This window comes from Patagioenas fasciata, chromosome 1, assembly GCF_037038585.1.
Source record: "Patagioenas fasciata isolate bPatFas1 chromosome 1, bPatFas1.hap1, whole genome shotgun sequence".
NCBI lineage: Eukaryota > Metazoa > Chordata > Aves > Columbiformes > Columbidae > Patagioenas > Patagioenas fasciata.
This window is the reverse complement of record NC_092520.1, coordinates 158,775,079-158,788,594: the sequence shown is the minus strand read 5'-3', so window position 1 is coordinate 158,788,594 and position 13,516 is coordinate 158,775,079. Positions and strand designations below refer to the sequence as shown.

Below are 13,516 nucleotides of genomic sequence, written 5' to 3'. Positions count from 1 at the left end.
AGGTATCTTAAAGTAACAGTCATAATATACACTTAAACAGAAACTAGCTTATCTAAGTTTTTGGTATATGTTGTGCCTCTAAGACAAAACACACACTGCTCTAGAACCAAAGACCCAGAGGACAAGCTGGAAATGCTCTCCCCGCCTCTATAATCAGAAAAAGTTCTGCAACCTGGGGTGGAGATGTAAGTCACTCAATAATCATGGTTCAACCATATACCTGTCTATTAAAAAAAGGAGAGAAGAAATACGACAAAAGAAAACAGTTTATCTGAAGCCTATGTAGTACACTGCTTGGCTGGCTACTGAAGCTGCATGGACACTACTTCATGGGCCCCTCATCATAAGAAGGACATTGAGGTGCTAGAGAGAGTGCAGAGGAAGGCAACAAAACTGGTGAGGGGTCTGGAGCACAAGTCTGATGAGGGGCAGCTGAGGGAACTGGGGCTGTTTAGCCTGGAAAAAAGGAGGCTGAGGGGAGACCTTATCGCTGTCCACGACTACCTGAAAGGAGGTTGTAGCATGGAGAGTGTTGGTCTCTTCTCCCAAGTAACAGGACGAGAGGAAATGGCCTCAAGTTGCATCAAGGAAGGTTCAGATAGGATATCAGGAAAAATTTCTTCACGGAAAGGGTTGTCAGGTATTGGAACAGGCTGCCCAGGGAAGCAGTGGAGTCACCATCCCTGGAGGTGTTTAAAAGATGTGTAGATGAGGTTCTTAGGGACATGGTTTAGTGTCACAGTTAGGTTATGGTTGGACTCGATGATCTTGAGGGTCTTTTACAACCAAAATGATTCTATGACTTTTTAAGACCTAAAATGTCTTAACCAAATGCCTTTTAATAACAAAGATTCATGTAATGGTATCCCTCCCAGCACAACTGCAAGTGCCGAGGAAGTTCTCTCAGGAACACCATTGCCTGAAACTTATACAGTAAATGAAGAAATAGAGAGGTATCAAAAAGATAAGAATGTAGGCATTCACAGAAGCATCCAAACATTTGCCAATTAAATGCTTTTAGGAACAAACCCACAAACAAAAAAAACTGAAACACATGTCAATGGCTCAAAAAACCTTGAACCTTGTGACCCAAAGTTTCATGAGACATGAAAAAAAAATGTAAGTCACTTGGCTTTCCTTATTAAAAAGTATTACTTCTGTTAATATTAGTTTTAGTTCTACAATAAGTCAAGTATAGGACACGGCACTTAATACTACTTTTATTGCTAATTTAATTCAATTTGTATATTATTTAAATAAAAGCTGCAGATCACATCTGAGTTGCCTCACCAAAGAAACCTGCCAAGTGCAGAAAAAAAATTATTTACTGACTGAAATCAAATATGATAATAAAAGACCACAAAGTCTGACATCGTACTCTAAGAATACAGTAAAGTTGCTTATCCCAAAGTAAAAAGTATAGTCATCAGACAAGTGAACCAGATTTGGAAGATATACAGCAACATACATTTCACAGGTATCTATAAAAAAAGATCCGAAGTTAACATGCATCTCTGTCAGCTTTAGTAGATAAAAATATAGTTCATTTGTATAAGCAGAGAGACAACAGGACACTCTAACAGCCATGAAGTCAGAGGTGCAATCCTTTTCTCTTCTAGTAGTATTAACATATATAACATACAATTATACTCAAAGGTTTCCCAAATCAAAGTGAAGAATATGACATCAAACATAAGTAAAGATGGGGATTGGGGGATGAGAAAGGAAAGAAAAAAAAAAACACAACACATAAATTTGAGTGCCAAGAGTAGCACAAAAAAAAAAGAAGAGTAGGAGGCAGAAATATGAGATGCAGATCTTTGAATTCAAAGACAATAGGCTTTAGCTTGATGAGGAAAACTAGCAGTCTCACAGACTACTGAAAAATCATACCAGCTGTATTTTAAACAGCTTGCAGAGATACAAATATCAGGAGAGGAGGGAGGAGGTACTTGAAGTACTCCAGATGACAGATACAGGCCTAAATTTCATTTGTAAAGACAGAAAGCGTAGTCTTGAAAATGTTGTTTGGAAAAGGAAGAAGGACATGAATAAAACATGACTCTGGATTCAAGAAGAGGTAAAGGGGGTGTGGGGGGGCTACTCCCAAACAACTGCCCTGGGAAACAGAAGATTATATTGCTGTCAGCAGCATCACAAATGGCAAGCAAATGAGTTAAGTTTGAGAGAGATGATAATGAGCTCTGAGACATATTTTAGATGTTTATGAAAATTAGAAACACTGCAAGGAAATGCAGGACTGAATGAAGGCACAAAGAGCCACGATATTCAACCAAGAAATGCAGTAACCTAAATAAAGAGGATAGTCTGCAAGACTTCTACGAACACTGTACACCTCAGGATTAGTGGCAAGAAGGAACAAAAGAGGGAAGATGCAGCAAGCAACACAACGGATGCCGAAGAGGGACAAGGCTGTGACAGCCAGGCAAGTTTCCCTGCATCATATTTCCTCTTATCCCCACAAAGGTAAAGCAGTTTAGCTATATGCTTTAGAAAAAGCACAACTATACATTGAAAATGTAAATAAGTGTTTTGATTGCATTATTGTACTACCTGATAACTGCATAATAATAACTATTTTCAATTACAATTATTGTGGTGATTTAAAAGCAAGAGTATATTTTATTTAAACTAAAACTAGTAATCTAATTACATGTTTCAATGAATGTTGGAATTACTGAAAAATACAGACAGGTACAAAGAAAGAAGTATTACAACCTCTGCTTCCAATGGCTGGCTGAAAAGGCTAAACTTGTTGAGTGACATCAAGGGGGAAAAAAAGTCCCCTTGTGTTCCCATAAGAATTTTTTAAAAGAAAAATAACAACAACTGTGCTTTAATGGAGTAATTAAAAGATATATAGATATATATTTTTAAACATAAATACAACAAATTCTAAGATGTCGGAAGAATCTTAACATACTTCCCTGAAGTAGCCCTCCCTGTGTTTGCTTGGTATCTTAATTTGCGTTTGGTTTCAAAACTCTAGGCTTGCCAAGAGCTATTCCTTTCAAAACCTCAGGAATTCCATTACTAGTTTTAAGCGAAATTAAAGGAAAATAGAAGCATTCAACGCATGGCAAAAGTATGCACAAAGTGTTTGTTGATACTCATAAATAGACTGAAAAATTTAGACATGTCTGAAGGATAACTGCTGCACAGTCAGCTCTGTTTTGCTCTGCTGTGCAACTAAGCAAAAAGCTACTGCTGTCATTCCAGAAAAGCTCAGCATCAGATACACTGCTGCCAAGATGGAACACAGTTAGTACTAGATGGTTCATTTTCCACTGGGAGTTCACTTATAAACCAGAGGTTGCATTTCTGCAAAATAAAAAAATAAAATTAAAAAAGTGGGAGTTTCTCCTTTAAAGCTACCACTTCAGCATCTCCATTTGGGAAAAAGATGCCAGGCTGTGCTAAAGCATGGCAAAACCAGTCAACTCTTCACCCTGCCAAATATCCTGCAAGTAATGAAATAAAGACATTCCATCTCAGAAATATATCTAATATTGTGCTGATGATTATCTTTCCAATGTTCACATAATAAACAAAATGGTATTCCTACAATCGCTTTTACTGACTGAATTATGGTAAGAATAAAATGTCCCCACCTACATATTGTGCCAGATGCCATACTAACTCACAAAAACACAATATCCTTGTCCAAAGCATTTAGGAAAATTTGCTCGAAAGACAAATGATTCCTTTGTGCCAAGGTGAGTAATCCCAGCAGATAAGAACTACTACGCAGTTTGACTTCTTTGGCATCAGCCAAAGGAAAACAGTGCAAACATCAACACACCAGTTTAAACTGCAGCTCCAGTGAGAGATAGATGAAAGTTCTGTATCTTCCATTAGAAACACAGGAATCTAAGTACCAGGTGCACACTGGATAGAGAGTCTATTTTACCCTTGAAAAGGCAAAGAATTAAAGCAACTTTTCACCACTGGGTCAGCACACAGTAACAGATCAGTGGTTTACAGTAACCGTCACCACTGTATGAATGACAGCTGTAGCATCTCAGCCCTGCCAGGACCAAAATCACTATGAAGAAAAGCCAAGGGAAAGTAGTCAGCTCTCCTGACTGAAAACATGGTGCCTCGTCTGAGTTTGGAGCACAGTCTAGGAAAACCATCACTATTTCAGACATGCCAACTGTCCTACAGTTCTCAGCTTTTATCACAAGAATAGACAATTCATACAGTATTTCTGAACCATGTTTTCTTCAACAGAAAAGTAATAGACATATGTACAAGAAAAAGCTGAACAGCAAGATGTATTTGACTACCTTTGCTGTAAGATACACATTTATCATAAATAAGGGGAAAGAAAAAGGATAAGCTCAAACCTACAGTGGGATCTTCTTTTAAAAGCCCTGTTCAAAAACGTACCAACACAGAAGTGTCTCTACCGCCAATACGGAACCTGAACATTTACACTAAAAGAAAAGTTCTGCAAGAGTAAGTGGCAGGTCTAATAACCGTGACCAATTTTGGAAGATGAATAAAGGTGACTGTCCAGCATGGGCAGCTATGATAGCAACGACACGCAACACAATCATCTCACACTTGTCAGTAATTCAGGGAAACACATTGCCTTACACAGATATTAGCAGTACTTTGTTGACTGAGATTCAGGCAAAAAATTCAGGGATTATCCTGGACCACCTGAGAAGTCAGTGACAGATTAAGTATTGCTCATGTGACAAGAAACTCCCCATCTCACTACCCAAATACAGACATGAAAACATTTTAGAAAAAAGAACAAATAAGACATGGAATTAAAGTACTCTAAGACAAGAGGAGGAAACAGTCAGTAATCACAACAACATTTCCACTAATTGGAAAAGAATGCACAATAATCAGTCCCAAACATGCCATAATCATGGAATTTTATTGTATAAACATCAGAAATAAGTTATTAGTTCTTTTTATTAAAGCCAAGGGATAACTATTTTTGTTGTCATTTCAAGCTTGAGAGAAAGACTGAAATTCTGGAGAATCACACAGCTCCAGGAAGATATGCCTAAATAAAGAGGGAACTAAATTGGTTGTCATGATTATTACCACCTTGCCAGAAGCAGTGAAGAAGAAACTTTGAAAAGTACATTATATTTGGAGAATACATGACATATACACACATTTATATGCATAGATACTTATATGAGAAAACACCACATACTACTTTAGCACCAGTTCAAGTTCAAAAAGAATGCTCACTTCTAACACAAATTACACAGAAGGGCCAAAAAGAAAAGATTATGCTTAAGAGCAGAAAATTCAAAGTTTGTTATGTTACAACTGCTGTTCTACAACCAATATACAACCAAAATATCATCTGCATATGCTGCATGAAATTACACATATCTGCACAGCAATTTTCAGCCAACAGCGCCTCAGATAGCTTTGATAAAAAACGTTATGCAGTAGCAGACAAAAATAAAACCCATAACATTTGTTTCAAAAAACGTCACTGAAAAACTACAGATAGGTCAACCTCTTCCAGCAGCAGCTACTGCCCACAGTTACTCATTGCCACCCAGCAAAGAGAGGTTACCACCCATACAGACTTGAATCGTGTAAAAGCACACTAATCCACTTGAGGAAAAATTAATCAAGGTAACCGACCAGTGAAGGTAGATTGATATTATACTGCCCATTTAACTGTTGATTATGCCTAAAGCACATAACACTGCATCCAGCTTCTTTGGTGAGAAGGATCATTAAGTACGGCAATCTGTGTCAGAGCAGTAGAGGCAAATGGCTAAAGGGAGAGAGCATCTACAATTGTCATGGATGATTGAAACAAAAAAATAAAAAAAAAAAAATCTCAATGCCTATCCATATCCTGAAACATTAAGTACAACTTCTGTGATAGCCTGAAACCCTTAAGAAAGATTTTGAAAACCACTAACCGTTAAATAGTTACTTAAGAAGAAAAGTCACACACTACCTCCTAGGAAACTGTCTGAAGTTATAATATGTGTCTTAGGTCAGCCTCATAATTTTCATAGGTGTGTTCATTTATTTTTTTTAATCTGCTTATTGCTGCAAAATATCTTGCAGTTTTCCTAGTGAATGCTCTGATCACTATCTTTTCCGATTGTAGACTTTTCAATTTAAAAACTCAACATATATGCTGAACAAATCCATTGTTTCAAGAATTTGATGGATGAATAGCAGTTAAAAACAGCATATTTTTCCCATTAAGTACCACTAAATGAAACAAGAGGTATCAAATAAAAATACTAAAAAAACAAAACAAAACAAAAAAAAAAGAGTTACTATACAAAAGGCCAGATTCTTCCCTCAAAATTCCCTCAAAGTACATAATGACATCAGAGATGCAGTGCCACGGGTCTTAGATGTAAAATATACCCATGAATGATAACTAAACAACATATTCAACCCATCAATGCCATATGAGCTTAACCTCACTGGATTAGCCCAGTATTGAACATGCTTTAAACTGGCATAGAGTGTCACTGTCACCAAAAGAAACAGACACACGCTGCTCCCCTTACTGCTTGCTTCCACCCCCATCTTTTCACCAGCACAAATGTTTGTGCAGCAAACTGATCCAGCTTAAACCTAACCCTCCCCTCCCTGCCCCTCCCCCAAGTTAGTTCAAACCTCAACCCAGTTCACCACATAACCCTACAAGTATTTGCCTGCACAAAGGAGGAAGCAGCAGAGCGGGGTGGAAACAAGCAGGACGGTGTTTTTCAATGGTGGAGCTGGTCCATGCCAGCTGTACGCCTGTGCAAAGCAGGAGGCTGAAGGCTGGAGTCCCGTCACATCAGCCTCACTGCCTCCGAGCTCTTCCCCTCCCTCTCCTGGATCCCACCTCTTTGCTCATGTGGCCACTGACAGGTATGTGACTGGGAGGTGAGTCGGTTCAGGGTGCTGAGTCAATTCTAAACTAACCCTACCAAAAGAAAAAGTTGCTAGTTTTCGGCCAGCCCAGCTCCCTGAACCAGCTCCCGGTGCAATTGCTACCAGCACAAGGAAGAAAGAGGAGGAAAGAGGCTGGGAAGGCAGAAGGTCCAGTTTTGATCACCTTACGTGGAAACACTCGTACACCACATTTTAAATTTAAACTTGCCAGAGCAGCTGAATGTGATTATTTTTAATTAATTTGTTCTTAAGATTAAAGCTTGTCCCTTTTTTTTTTTTTTTTCAGAAATGTAAGCAGCCATAGTCCACTTGGGCACAAGTAGCAGGAAGTGATGCCACTTCACTACATTAACAAATTTCACTCTTCATGTTTAGTAAAACAGAGTATTAGTTACTCTAATGATACTTTCACCAAATATTCTTTTAAATATCATTAATTTAATCACCTCAGATATTTCCACAGGAGAACATACATGTAATAAAACCAATGCTGTCATGTTAAGTATTATATTTACTGTAATTTACTATTTGCAAGGAATTTAGACAATGGTTCAGGAGATTAAAGTGGTCTTCTAAACCTCTCTGCTCAGGAGTGAATTTCATCCACTATTCAAAAAGTTGTTCTGTTTAAGCTACAAGACCCGATGGTCACAGAAGTGAACAAAATTCACTTCAGTGAGTTCAGAATCAGACCCTTAATAAACATGCTACTTTCTAGCTATTTTTTGCCAATAAAGTATTGTAAGGAGGAGAAATAATCTTGCTAACTTCCAAACAACAGAACTTGTTACTGGATCGTTAGATTTAGCAGTGAATTATTTCTATGGGAAGTAAAGATATGTATGTTCATCCAGTTAACATAGAAAAGAAACATAGTCATATCAATTCAAAAGGCAAAACATATCAACATCACAGTTCAAGAACTGTGTAACTGAAGTGCAGGATCAGATTCATGTATCTGCAAATCAGTCTTCCCAACTGCCACATATTATATTTTTCCAGTTCGTGAAACACTCCTTTTCTTAGAAAGACAGATACTTCCACAAACTACCACCTGTACATTGCAACAGTTTAAGATAAGCATTATTTGCTTTAAGAGCAATTTGTTGTATGATGAAAAAGTGTTCCAAACTACTCTACCTGTAAGAATTAGAAATGAGAACAGTTTATTTTGACTTCAACTCACCACTACCACCTAAGACAACACACTGAACTGGAAAGCGAGCAAAACCCTAGAAAGCCATTTAACCAGATATACATAGAACTGTTGGTGCATTGTTTCAACAAGCATTTTCAAAGCAATCTTGACACAGAGACAAACTCAGGGAATCTCAGTCAAGGAATAACATTATTAATCACTTTCCATTTGGAATGGAGTTAACAGTTTTTGGACTTAAACTGGTGAGCTGCACTGATACAAGTTCCTTTCTAAGTAGGCACAGACTGGTGTGCTCTTCAAATGCACTTGCTAACCAAGGAAAACAGACAATGAACTTCCCTGGCAGTTCTGCTGACTTCAACAAGAAAACAGGATGCTTATCGGATCTGAACCCATGTGTCTTAATACCAAATCACTTCTAACACAGCGATAAATCTTAGAAAAATTAGTTTTTAATTCTCCTGAATAGGAATATGTTGCAGAACTAGCAGAGCAGATTTAATGACAGATTAATAATATAGAATGACTGGTGACATTAACACCATTAAAGATAAAAAGTACTTATTCAGAAAACTTTTTTGCTCATTACAACAAATGCCACTTTATCACTAGAACTTTAAGTAAAAAAAAAAAAAAAAAAAAAAGGCTAAAAAAAAAAAATCAGACTATTCAAAAAAGCCACAAATGAAAAAACTTTTAAAAATATAATGAACATCAAATCACAGATGGCAACTTTTTCAACACTTACTAAAATCAACACACATTTCTACTGTACATATTCATTACAATAACAGTATTATTTTCAACTCACAGCCCAACAACATTCCTTGTGATTTCTAACCATAATTATCATGTCTCATGCGTGAATGCTGAACAAGATGCAGTGACCAGGAAGATGAGAAAATGCACTTTCATTTTCCAGAAAATCAAGTTCAGACTGAGACCTGAGTCAAACCAGTACAGAGACACCTTTCGACCTTTTGTGATTCCTCAGACCTACCCTTACTACATTGGCATGCAGAGATACGTCAGAGGAAGGGGAGTTTAAAACGACGAGCAAGCAAGCCAAGTCTCGCTTTCATTCATACACACAGCAGCACTTTGAGAAGCCCGGGGGACCCCCTTCCCCTGGAGTGACTCTTTATGAACCGACCCGGCAGAGCTCTCCACGAGCCTCAGGGCTCGCACTTCCGAAGCCCCCCCTGGACTTGCTCGGCGACGTGGAGCAGAAAACGCACTCGTCTGGAGACGCATGTGACAGAAGCAGCTGACCCAGAGGAAGGTGCAAACGCTTGACAGGTCACACACGACGAGACCGAACCGCCGGGCACACCGAGCGCCCACCAGGCCGGGTGGACGGTGGGGCCACTGGGATCCGCACCCCGCGCCAGACCCGCCTCCCGCAAACCAGCCGCCAGGGCAACTCCAACGGCTCCTCTTTTGTTTTTGAACTCACACTCCACTCACCCAGCCCCGCTCTTCCCCTCCCTCCCGCCCCCGAGCAAGGCGGCGATCCCCCCACGGCCTTCCCCGCCCACAAACAACCGCCGGGCCTCAGCCCCCCGCCCCCGCCGTGCCCCAGGCGGCCCCCGGCTGCCAGGCAGCTCCCGCCACCGGCACAGCGAGACCCCGCAACCGGACCCACACCTCGGGCGGGGAAAGGGAAGGCAGGTCCTACCGCGGGGAACGTCCGAGCTCGGCTCCCACGGGAGGAGGCGAAACACGAGGCTGCTCCCGCCCACGGGCGAGCCGGGCCCGGCCCCGGGAGCCTCCGCTGCCGCCCCCTCCCCGCGGAGCCGGCTGGGCATCCCCCGCCAGAAGGAATCGGGGTGAGGAGGGGAGGGAGGACCAGTACACCCACCTCCTCCATGAGCCCCGCGCTGGCCGCCGCGCCGAGCCCGCCGGGCCGCCTTTGACGGGCGAGACGGCGGCCCCGCGTCGCGCCGCGGGGAACGGCTGCGCCTCCCGACAGCGGCAGCAACAGGGCCTCGCTCTGGGCCGGACTCTGCCCGCGACAACTTCCGGGGCACGGCGAGAACGCTTTCCGGGGGCAACGGCCGGGGGGGCGGGGGCAGCGGCCGTTGAACGGTGAGGGGGGCGGCGGTCACCCCGTCACCCGCCCTATCACCCGGTCCGGCCCCAGCCCGTCACCCGCCCGGCGGGGAGAACCGGCAGGGCTTCTCCTGGCAAGCGGCAGGCAGTAAAGAGTACGGCCCAGAGCGGTGCAGGGAGGCGGCCACGAAGCGGGTCTTACTGGTTTCTCAGGTAAAAAAAAAAAAATAAAAAATAAAGAATTAAAGCTGTAATTGCGCGCATAGCTTTGGGAAGAATTGGCTCAGTCGGTTTGGTGTGGTTTTTTCTAAATTTCTTTATTTCTGGGGGTTGTGTTGCACGCGGTGTTGCTGCCGCCGCTGCTGTGGGAGTTCAGCTACAGCCAAGGGAGCTGATCTCTTCATAAACTACGCTACATGCAGCTGGAAGCAAAGGTAGACGGAGTAGATATTAAAGCCAAAGATGCTGCAAAACGAAGTGTGGGAAAGAAGAGTGAGAAAAGATGCCACACCTGCGTGTTGTGATTTGTGGAAATGCTGAGCGCTTCTGTTAACCACAGCAACAAAAGGCCACACGTTTGGTCGTACTGTTGCTGCCCAGACGTCATCTTGGCTGGCGCCTGTTTGCAGACGAATGCATGTGACAGGTCTTGCACTAGAACACCTTGTAATCTACAGTTAATCTCGAATGTGTAATTAGTGTCCCAACACACGCAAAAATCAAACGCATTGCTCGCAGTTAGAGCAGCCAGCAGCCTGCACAAAACTTTCAGCTTTGTCTGAGATCATGCTATATATGGCTCCCTCTTTTTGTCTGGCTTCTTTGACCTTGCTCTAGCTTTTGTCCTCTCTACCAAATAATCCCTAGCACTGAGTTACTTCACAGAACTGGTTTGTTCATGTATCTTACTTTCTCACAGGTTGTGCAACTCATGTTTTGACTGTTTCAGTTATCTAAAGCCTTTGACAGGGAGAATGGAGAATCTTGCTCTGATGATAGCCACTCACTCTTCACTTCCCTTGGTGGCTACTGCTTCATAGCAGAAGTGACAGAAGCCACTCCAATAGTCTCCAATATACTCCAATATTCATTTAATCTGTAGGATGTATGTGAGCTGGAGAAGCTGAAGTCCATGCAGATATTTTCTTCGGATATACATGCTAGAAAGGTGATAATATCTAGAAGGAAAAGGGTAGAGCGAACACAACTGTGGTTTAACGTTTGTACCATTGCAGCTGTTGGCTTCTGTGCATGTGAGTCAGTGCTCAGAGAGCTGGATGTATAAAGCAAAGGGAATGGGATTTTCCTATAGCTGAGTCATGTACTATGCAAAAATCACATAGCAAACTCTGTCATCTAACATAATGTACATGCTTATATCCTATCAATGTAATATATCAGTGGGCTACAAAGCAATGAGCTGTGCTTAATACAAACATCTGCAGGATTCCTTATGACCTTCAGGTCCTCTGTTATGCAGACTTGCCATAAAGTCTGCTTGGCTCCAGTTGTTGACCTCAATCTGTGAGTCCACATCCAACTAAGTATTTGTACGTTGCAATTTTTCCATAGCATTCTCAGCAGCGTCTGGATGAGCAGGGAACAAAGCCTCCACGTGTCTGTTCTGCTGGGTCATTTATTTCTTTTTCTGCTCTCTCTACCTCTCACCATGCCATTACCAGCTCTTGTGAATGGCTGCATTTAAACTGCATGTCAGGATTTATATTAAATTTGGATTGTTATCTCTTCAACAGTCAAGTTCAATGTCTTCATCAAAGGTGAAGTGCTGTTTCTGTTCACCTGTTGTGCTGGGTCAGTCAAGACCACCCCCTTTTATAAGTGAGCTTGATCTTATATGGTATAGAATACTCAGATGTCCTAGCAGTGAAGAAATTAACCCCATCTTGACCAGCTGAGCCATTCCACCCCTTATTCTGTACCATTTATGTCATGCTCGGGTCTTACATGTACCCACACGCTTCAACTAATTACTACCACCTTAAATACATAGACACATATACCAACCCCCTGATTTGTCCTTTTATAAATTAGCTTGACCTTATATGGTATAGAATACCCAGATCTCTTCAGTGTAGAAATTAACCCCGTCTTGACCAATCCAGCACGCTTGTCAAACTGGTCATATTCAGCATTTACCTAAGTGTTATTTTACCCAGCTCACCCAGATTTACTGCCAGACCAATTCTGCATTTAGATACTAGAAGTCTGTGGTGATCAGTGGCTGCTTTGTATCTTTCTTCATGTGGTTTTCTGGCTTCTTAGGACCTTGCTGTGTCTCATTCCTGCTGGGAATTTCTGACTGGTCACGTTGTTCCTTCTCTTTTTCACTTCATAGATGTTTTGGATCCATGGCATATTGGTTGCTGGTCATAGCTACAATCATTTCTGTCATCCCGCACTGAGATTATTGCAGCTCTGCTCAGCTGCTCTATCAATTACTAGTCTTTCAAAGATCACATAGCTGCTTGCAGACTTCTGCAAATTACAAACTTACATTGCTTTAAGTCCTTTGATGGCATCTTCATTTCTGTTACATCTTCCCAAACTTTCTTTAGATCAACTTTGAAGTCAGAGACCTCCTCTGTTGTTTTACTATAATTCGTGTTCTCCTTAAAGATTGGATGCTGCTGCCACCTTTAAAGCTTTTCCATAAGTGGTTAACCCATAGCTAAAATTTGTAAAATTATTATTTTAGTAGCTAAACATTTCGACTTGTTTGCTTGGGCGTTTCTTATATGGTCTCACAGAGTGGCTACTAGGTGTGCTAATTGCTTGGAACAAAAGTAATCATATATTTTACCAATCTGCGATTCGTAACTGTTCTGCCCAATTACTGTTTGGAATTAACTCCTTTATTAATAAAGAAACTTTCACAACAAATGAAAATTTCCATATTAACACCTCCTTTCTGTTTAAAAATTAGAAGGTCAAATAAGTATTTTGGAAATAGTTTTCGAAGAGGAAATAAGATTGAACTGTGTCAGATAAACTGTAGCTTGTATTTCCAGAAGTTCTCATTTCACTGTCTTAATGTATTTCAGTATGGATTCGTAGACCCCTCTTGTTCCATTTCCTGGATTTTTACAAGATGGGAACAACATTTTGTGGTGGGTTTTATTATAAAATTTGAACTCTACAGATCAAGTGCTTATGCCTGTGATCTACATTGATTTAGGCAGTATTCAATTCTGTAAGCAAGAGAGCAGTCCAGTCATATCCAACATTTTATAATTACAGCAGGTTTATCTGATTAGGAAAGCGCTTCTCTGTTTATCTTGTATTCTTTCCTAATGCCTTGGTCTGACAAAGAGGGGACTCTTGGGGAATACAATGCCAGATTCTGTGTTGTGTTTCTGCAGTTTCCTT

At 41.1% G+C, this 13,516-nt stretch overlaps 1 protein-coding gene and 1 long non-coding RNA gene across 5 annotated transcripts in view; one reads left to right on the top strand and one right to left on the bottom strand.

The window, feature by feature from the left end:
- Window positions 1-10,079, bottom strand: part of FRS2 (fibroblast growth factor receptor substrate 2) — a 55,680-nt gene extending 45,601 nt beyond the window's left edge. For 2 of the 3 annotated variants that reach the window (XM_065846003.2, XM_065846009.2), the window contains exon 1: window positions 9,939-10,063. The gene's annotated coding sequence lies outside the window, so the exon portion shown is untranslated. Of the gene's footprint in view, window positions 1-9,938 lie in introns of all 3 variants that reach the window. The other variant, XM_065845995.2, reaches the window with a different exon arrangement.
- Window positions 10,080-10,143: 64 nt separating this feature from the next.
- Window positions 10,144-13,516, top strand: part of LOC139825608 (uncharacterized) — a 30,109-nt gene continuing 26,736 nt past the window's right edge. For both annotated transcript variants that reach the window (XR_011735773.1, XR_011735762.1), the window contains exon 1: window positions 10,144-10,342. This is a non-coding gene — a long non-coding RNA (uncharacterized lncRNA). The remainder of the gene's footprint in view (window positions 10,343-13,516) is intronic.